The sequence below is a fragment of the Eschrichtius robustus genome, chromosome 17, assembly GCF_028021215.1.
Source record: "Eschrichtius robustus isolate mEscRob2 chromosome 17, mEscRob2.pri, whole genome shotgun sequence".
In the NCBI taxonomy this organism is placed as follows: Eukaryota; Metazoa; Chordata; class Mammalia; order Artiodactyla; family Eschrichtiidae; genus Eschrichtius; species Eschrichtius robustus.
In genome coordinates, this window is record NC_090840.1 from 36,524,690 (window position 1) to 36,533,100 (window position 8,411).

An 8,411-nucleotide genomic window follows, 5' to 3' on the forward strand; every position below is an offset into this window, starting at 1 on the left:
TATAGCCTGGGTGGGAGCTTTTCCTGAGAAGCTCTAGAGCTAAAAGGAAACATGACGTGAGTCCTTTCCTCAAGGTAAAGCCTTGAATAGCCCTACCGAAGCTAAGTTTGGAGCAGTTTCCTTGAGGCATTAGTTTCAGGTCTGTTTTCTTTTAAGTTTAGTAAGCTTTTCAAGACAGCGAGGACCTCGCCTGGGCATCCTATTCCCTGCCAAAACACCGAGTACAGGCAGGCTCCACTGGGCTGCTAAGAAACATCCAGGCCCGGAAACCTTTCCCAGTCACTCTGTGTATTTTGAGTGTAGGGCAACACACTGCACTCTTCCTTGGGAGAGCTAGATTTCCTCAGCCCTCTTATGGCTCCAGGGAATGTGTTCTCTCATGTCCTCCACGTCATGCAAATCTGCCTCATTGCCCTAGGCTGAAGGGCACTGAGAAACCAAAACTGCTTCGCATTCCTTCTACAAAGTAATATCTTAAGACCCCATCCTTACAGGAGAAAGTCTGCTTGCGTTCCAGCTGTAACCAAAGCACAGTTCTTCCTCTTACACTACAGGGTTTTAGAAAAAGACCAGCGCGATAGCATACCTAGAGCTCTCCCTGGGGGAGGCGGTTGGCTACACGCAGAACTCCATGCCAAATAAACTTTATTCAAGGAAGGGACCAGTTTGTAGCCAGAGTGTCTATTTACTTGGTAGAAATCACAAGGAGGTAGGCTGCGTGTTCGCTGGAAACGGGGCCTGATGGCACAAGCCTTGCTTTCCCATTTTGAATGCTCCATTCATGCTGCCTTGAAGCTACCTAAATAACAGTTTTAGGACGGGTCTCTAGTCACTGTAGGCAGGGTTCTGGGAAGGGAACGAGTGTTCTCTACATCAACAGGGTGCTTTTATAGCCTGGGTGGGAGCTTCTCCTGAGAAGCTCTAGAGCTAAAAGGAAACATGACGTGAGTTCTTTCCTCAAGGTAAAGCCTTGAATAGCCCTAACGAAGCTAAGTTTGGAGCAGTTTCCTTGAGGCATTAGTTTCAGGTCTGTTTTCTTTTAAGGTTAGTAAGCTTTTCAAGAAAGCGAGGACCTCTCCTGGGCACCCTATTCCCTGCAAGAACACCGAGTACAGGCAGGCTCCGCTGGGCTGCTAAGAAACATCCAGGCCCGGAATCCTTTCCCATTCACTCTGTGTATTTTGAGTGTAGGGCAACACACTGCACTCTTCCTTGGGAGAGCTTGATTTCCTCAGCCCTCTTATGGCTCCAGGAAATGTGTTCTCTCATGTCCTCCACGTCATGCAAACCTGCCTCATTGCCCTGGGCTGAAGGGTACTGAGAAACCAAAGCTGCTTCGCATTCCTTCTACAAAGTCATAGCTTAAGGCCCCATCCTTACAGGAGAAAGTCGGCTTGCCTTCCTGCTGTAAACAAAGCACAGTTCTTCCTCTTGCACTACATGGTTTTAGAAGAAGCCCAGCGCGATAGCATACCTAGAGCGCTCCTTGGGGGAGGCGGTTGGCTACACGCAGAACTCCGTGCCAAATAAACTTTATTTAAGGAAGGGACCAGTTTGTAGCCAGAGTGTATATTTACTTGGTAGAAATCACAAGGAGGTAGGCTGCGTGTTCGCTGGAAACGGGGACATGATGGCACAGGCCTTGCTTTCCCATTTTGAATGCTCCATTCATGCTGCCTTGAAGCTACCTAAATAACAGTTTTAGGACGGGTCACTAGTCACTGTAGGCAGGGGTCTGGGAAGGGAACGAGTGTTCTCTACATCAACAGGGTGCTTTTATAGCCTGGTTGGGAGCTTCTCCTGAGAAGCTCTAGAGCTAAAAGGAAACATGACGTGAGTCCTTTCCGCAAGGTAAAGCCTTGAATAGCCCTGCCGAAGCTAAGTTTGGAGCAGTTTCCTTGAGGCATTAGTTTCAGGTCTGTTTTCTTTTAAGGTTAGTAAGCTTTTCAAGACAGCGAGGACCTCACGTGCGCACCCTATTCCCTGAAGAACACCGAGTACTGGCAGGCTCCACTGGGCTGCTAAGAAACATCCAGGCCCGGAAACCTTTCCCAGTCACTCTGTGTATTTTGAGTGTAGGGCAACACACTGCACTCTTCCTTGGGAGAGCTAGATTTCCTCAGCCCTATTATGGCTCCAGGGAATGTGTTCTCTCATGTCCTCCACGTCATGCAAACCTGCCTCATTGCCCTGGGCTGAAGGGCACTGAGAAACCAAAGCTGCTTCGCATTCCTTCCACAAAGTCATACCTTAAGGCCCCATCCTTACAGGAGAAAGTCGGCTTGCCTTCCTGCTGTAAACAAAGCACAGTTCTGCCTCTTACACTACATGGTTTTAGAAGAAGCTAAGCGCGATAGCATACCTAGAGCGCTCCTTGGGGGAGGCGGTTGGCTACACGCAGAACTCCGTGCCAAATAAAATTTATTTAAGGAAGGGAGCAGTTTGTAGCCAGAGTGTATATTTACATGGTAGAAATCACAAGGAGGTAGGCTGCGTGTTCGCTGGAAACGGGGACCTGATGGCACAAGCCTTGCTTTCCCATTTTGAATGCTCCATTCATGCTGCCTTGAAGCTACCTAAATAACAGTTTTAGGACGGGTCTCTAGTCACTGTAGGCAGGGGTCTGAGAAGGGAACGAGTGTTCTCTACATCAACAGGGTGCTTTTATAGCCTGGGTGGGAGCTTCTCCTGAGAAGCTCTAGAGCTAAAAGGAAACATGACGTGAGTCCTTTCCGCAAGGTAAAGCCTTGAATAGCCCTGCCGAAGCTAAGTTTGGAGCAGTTTCCTTGAGGCATTAGTTTCAGGTCAGTTTTCTTTTAAGGTTAGTAAGCTTTTCAAGACAGCGAGGACCTCACGTGGGCACCCTATTCCCTGCAAGAACACCGAGTACAGGCAGGCTCCACTGGGCTGCTAAGAAACATCCAGGCCTGGAAACCATTCCCAGTCACTCTGTGTATTTTGAGTGTAGGGCAACACACTGCACTCTTCCTTGGGAGAGCTAGATTTCCTCAGCCCTCTTTTGGCTCCAGGAAATGAGTTCTCTCATATCCTCCACGTCATGCAAATCTGCCTCTTTGCCCTAGGCTGAAGGGCACTGAGAAACCAAAACTGCTTCGCATTCCTTGCACTAAGTCATAGCTTAGGACCCCATCCTTACAGGAGAAAGTCGGCTTGCGTTCCTGCTGTAACCAAAGCACAGTTCTTCCTCTTACTCGGCAGGGTTTTAGAAGAAGCTAAGCGCGATAGCATACCTAGAGCGCTCCTTGGGGGAGGCGGTTGGCTACACGCAGAACTCCGTGCCAAATAAACTTTATTCAAGGAAGGGACCAGGGCGTAGCTTCAGGGTACATTTACTTGGTAGAAATCACAAGGAGGTAGGCTGCATGTTCGCTGGAAACGGGGACCTGATGGCACAAGCCTTGCTTTCCCATTTTGAATGCTCCATTCATGCTGCCTTGAAGCTACCTAAATAACAGTTTTAGGACGTGTCTCTAGTCACTGTAGGCAGGGCTCAGGGAAGGGAACGAGTGTTCTCTACATCAACAGGTTGCTTTCGTAGCCTGAGTGGGAGCCTCTCCTGAGACGCTGTAGAGCTAAAAGGAAACTTGACGTGAGTCCTTTCCTCAAGGTAAAGCCTTGAAGAGCTCTGCCGAAGCTAAGTTTGGAGCAGTTTCATTGAGGCATTAGTTTCAGGTCTGTTTTCTTTTAATGTTAGTAAGCTTTTCAAGACAGTGAGGACCTCACGTGGGCACCCTATTCCCTGCAAGAACACCGAGTACCGGCAGGCTCCACTGGGCTGCTAAGAAACATCCAGGCCTGGAAACCATTCCCAGTCACTCTGTGTATTTTGAGTGTAGGGCAACACACTGCACTCTTCCTTGGGAGAGCCAGATTTCCTCAGCTCTCCAACAGCTCCAGGAAATTTGTTCTCTCACGTCCTACATGTCATGCAAATCTGCTTCATTGCCCTAGGCTGAGCGGCACTGAGAAACCAAAACTGCTTCGCATTCCTTCTACAAAGTCATACCTTAAGACCCCATCCTTACAGGAGAAAGTCGGCTTGCCTTCCTGCTGTAAACAAAGCACAGTTCTTCCTCTTACACTACAGGGTTTTAGAAGAAGCCCAGCGCGACAGCATACCTAGAGCGCTCCTTGGGGGAGGCGGTTGGCTACACGCAGAACTCCGTGCCAAATAAACTTTATTCAAGGAAGGGAGCAGTTTGTAGCCAGAGTGTATATTTACTTGGTAGAAATCACAAGGAGGTAGGCTGCGTGTTCGCTGGAAACGGGGACCTGATGGCACAAGCCTTGCTTTCCCATTTTGAATGCTCCATTCATGCTGCCTTGAAGCTACCTAAATAACAGTTTTAGGACGTGTCTCTAGTCACTGTAGGCAGGGCTCAGGGAAGGGAACGAGTGTTCTCTACATCAACAGGTTGCTTTCGTAGCCTGAGTGGGAGCCTCTCCTGAGACGCTGTAGAGCTAAAAGGAAACTTGACGTGAGTCCTTTCCTCAAGGTAAAGCCTTGAAGAGCTCTGCCGAAGCTAAGTTTGGAGCAGTTTCATTGAGGCATTAGTTTCAGGTCTGTTTTCTTTTAATGTTAGTAAGCTTTTCAAGACAGTGAGGACCTCACGTGGGCACCCTATTCCCTGCAAGAACACCGAGTACCGGCAGGCTCCACTGGGCTGCTAAGAAACATCCAGGCCTGGAAACCATTCCCAGTCACTCTGTGTATTTTGAGTGTAGGGCAACACACTGCACTCTTCCTTGGGAGAGCCAGATTTCCTCAGCTCTCCAACAGCTCCAGGAAATTTGTTCTCTCACGTCCTACATGTCATGCAAATCTGCTTCATTGCCCTAGGCTGAGCGGCACTGAGAAACCAAAACTGCTTCGCATTCCTTCTACAAAGTCATACCTTAAGACCCCATCCTTACAGGAGAAAGTCGGCTTGCCTTCCTGCTGTAAACAAAGCACAGTTCTTCCTCTTACACTACAGGGTTTTAGAAGAAGCCCAGCGCGACAGCATACCTAGAGCGCTCCTTGGGGGAGGCGGTTGGCTACACGCAGAACTCCGTGCCAAATAAACTTTATTCAAGGAAGGGAGCAGTTTGTAGCCAGAGTGTATATTTACTTGGTAGAAATCACAAGGAGGTAGGCTGCGTGTTCGCTGGAAACGGGGACCTGATGGCACAAGCCTTGCTTTCCCATTTTGAATGCTCCATTCATGCTGCCTTGAAGCTACCTAAATAACAGTTTTAGGACGGGTCTCTAGTCACTGTAGGCAGGGCTCAGGGAAGGGAACGAGTGTTCTCTACATCAACAGGTTGCTTTCGTAGCCTGAGTGGGAGCCTCTCCTGAGACGCTGTAGAGCTAAAAGGAAACTTGACGTGAGTCCTTTCCTCAAGGTAAAGCCTTGAAGAGCTCTGCCGAAGCTAAGTTTGGAGCAGTTTCATTGAGGCATTAGTTTCAGGTCTGTTTTCTTTTAATGTTAGTAAGCTTTTCAAGACAGTGAGGACCTCACGTGGGCACCCTATTCCCTGCAAGAACACCGAGTACCGGCAGGCTCCACTGGGCTGCTAAGAAACATCCAGGCCTGGAAACCATTCCCAGTCACTCTGTGTATTTTGAGTGTAGGGCAACACACTGCACTCTTCCTTGGGAGAGCTAGATTTCCTCAGCCCTCTTTTGGCTCCAGGAAGTGAGTCCTCTCATATCCTCCACGTCATGCAAATCTGCCTCTTTGCCCTAGGCTGAAGGGCACTGAGAAACCAAAACTGCTTCGCATTCCTTGCACAAAGTCATAGCTTAGGACCCCATCCTTACAGGAGAAAGTCGGCTTGCGTTCCTGCTGTAACCAAAGCACAGTTCTTCCTCTTACTCGCCAGGGTTTTAGAAGAAGCTAAGCGCGATAGCATACCTAGAGCGCTCCTTGGGGGAGGCGGTTGGCTACACGCAGAACTCCGTGCCAAATAAACTTTATTCAAGGAAGGGACCAGGGCGTAGCTTCAGGGTACATTTACTTGGTAGAAATCACAAGGAGGTAGGCTGCATGTTCGCTGGAAACGGGGACCCGATGGCACAAGCCTTGCTTTCCATTTTGAATGCTCCATTCATGCTGCCTTGAAGCTACCTAAATAACAGTTTTAGGACGGGTCTCTAGTCACTGTAGGCAGGGCTCTGGGAAGGGAACGAGTGTTCTCTCCCTCAACAGGGTGCTTCCTTAGCCTGGGTGGGAGCCTCTCCTGAGACGCTCTAGAGCTAAAAGGAAACTTGACGTGAGTCCTTTCCTCAAGGTTAAGCCTTGAAGAGCCCTGCAGAAGCTAAGTTTGGAGCAGTTTCCTTGAGGCATTAGTTTCAGGTCTGTTTTCTTTTAAGGTTAGTAAGCTTTTCAAGGCATCGAGGACCTCGCGTGGGCACCCTATTCCCTTCAAGAACACCGAGTACCGGCAGGCTCCACTGGGCTGCTAAGAAACATCCAGGCCTGGAAACCATTCCCAGTCACTCTGTGTATTTTGAGTGTAGGGCAACACACTGCACTCTTCCTTGGGAGAGCCAGATTTCCTCAGCTCTCCAACAGCTCCAGGAAATTTGTTCTCTCACGTCCTACATGTCATGCAAATTTGCCTCATTGCCCTAGGCTGAGCGGCACTGAGAAACCAAAACTGCTTCGCATTCCTTCTACAAAGTCATACCTTAAGACCCCATTCTTACAGTAGAAAGTCGGCTTGCCTTCCTGCTGTAAACAGAGCACAGTTCTTCCTCTTACACTACAGGGTTTTAGAAGAAGCCCAGCGCGATAGCATACCTAGAGCGCTCCTTGGGGGAGGCGGTTGGCTACACGCAGAACTCCGTGCCAAATAAACTTTATTCAAGGAACGGAGCAGTTTGTAGCCAGAGTGTATATTTACTTGGTAGAAATCACAAGGAGGTAGGCTGCGTGTTCGCTGGAAACGGGGACCTGATGGCACAAGCCTTGCTTTCCCATTTTGAATGCTCCATTCATGCTGCCTTGAAGCTACCTAAATAACAGTTTTAGGACGGGTCTCTAGTCACTGTAGGCAGGGCTCTGGGAAGGGAACGAGTGTTCTCTACATCAACAGGTTGCGTTCGTAGCCTGAGTGGGAGCCTCTCCTGACACGCTGTAGAGCTAAAAGGAAACTTGACGTGAGTCCTTTCCTCAAGGTAAAGCCTTGAATAGCCCTACCGAAGCTAAGTTTGGAGCAGTTTCCTTGAGGCATTAGTTTCAGGTCTGTTTTCTTTTAAGGTTAGTAAGCTTTTCAAGACAGCGAGGACCTCGCCTGGGCACCCTATTCCCTGCCAAAACACCGAATACAGGCAGGCTCCACTGGGCTGCTAAGAAACATCCAGGCCCGGAAACCTTTCCCAGTCACTCTGTGTATTTTGAGTGTAGGGCAACACACTGCACTCTTCCTTGGGAGAGCTAGATTTCCTCAGCCCTCTTTTGGCTCCAGGTAATGAGTTCTCTCATATCCTCCACGTCATGCAAATCTGCCTCTTAGCCCTAGGCTGAAGGGCACTGAGAAACCAAAACTGCTTCGCATTCCTTGCACAAAGTCATAGCTTAGGACCCCATCCTTACAGGAGAAAGTCGGCTTGCGTTCCTGCTGTAACCAAAGCACAGTTCTTCCTCTTACACGGCAGGGTTTTAGAAGAAGCTAAGCGCGATAGCATACCTAGAGCGCTCCTTGGTGGAGGCGGTTGGCTACACGCAGAACTCCGTTGCAAATAAACTTTATTCAAGGAAGGGACCAGTGGGTAGCTTGAGGGTCCATTTACTTGGTAGAAATCACAAGGAGATAGGCTGCATGTTCGCTGGAAACGGGGACCTGATGGCACAGGCCTTGCTTTCCAATTTTGAATGCTCCATTCATGCTGCCTTGAAGCTACCTAAATAACAGTTTTAGGACGGGTCTCTAGTCACTGTAGGCAGGGCTCTGGGAAGGGAACGAGTGTTCTCTATATCAACAGGCTGCTTTTATAGCCTGGGTGGGAGCTTTTCCTGAGAAGCTCTAGAGCTAAAAGGAAACATGACGTGAGTCCTTTCCTCAAGGTAAAGCCTTGAATAGCCCTACCGAAGCTAAGTTTGGAGCAGTTTCCTTGAGGCATTAGTTTCAGGTCTGTTTTCTTTTAAGTTTAGTAAGCTTTTCAAGACAGCGAGGACCTCGCCTGGGCATCCTATTCCCTGCCAAAACACCGAGTACAGGCAGGCTCCACTGGGCTGCTAAGAAACATCCAGGCCCGGAAACCTTTCCCAGTCACTCTGTGTATTTTGAGTGTAGGGCAACACACTGCACTCTTCCTTGGGAGAGCTAGATTTCCTCAGCCCTCTTATGGCTCCAGGGAATGTGTTCTCTCATGTCCTCCACGTCATGCAAATCTGCCTCATTGC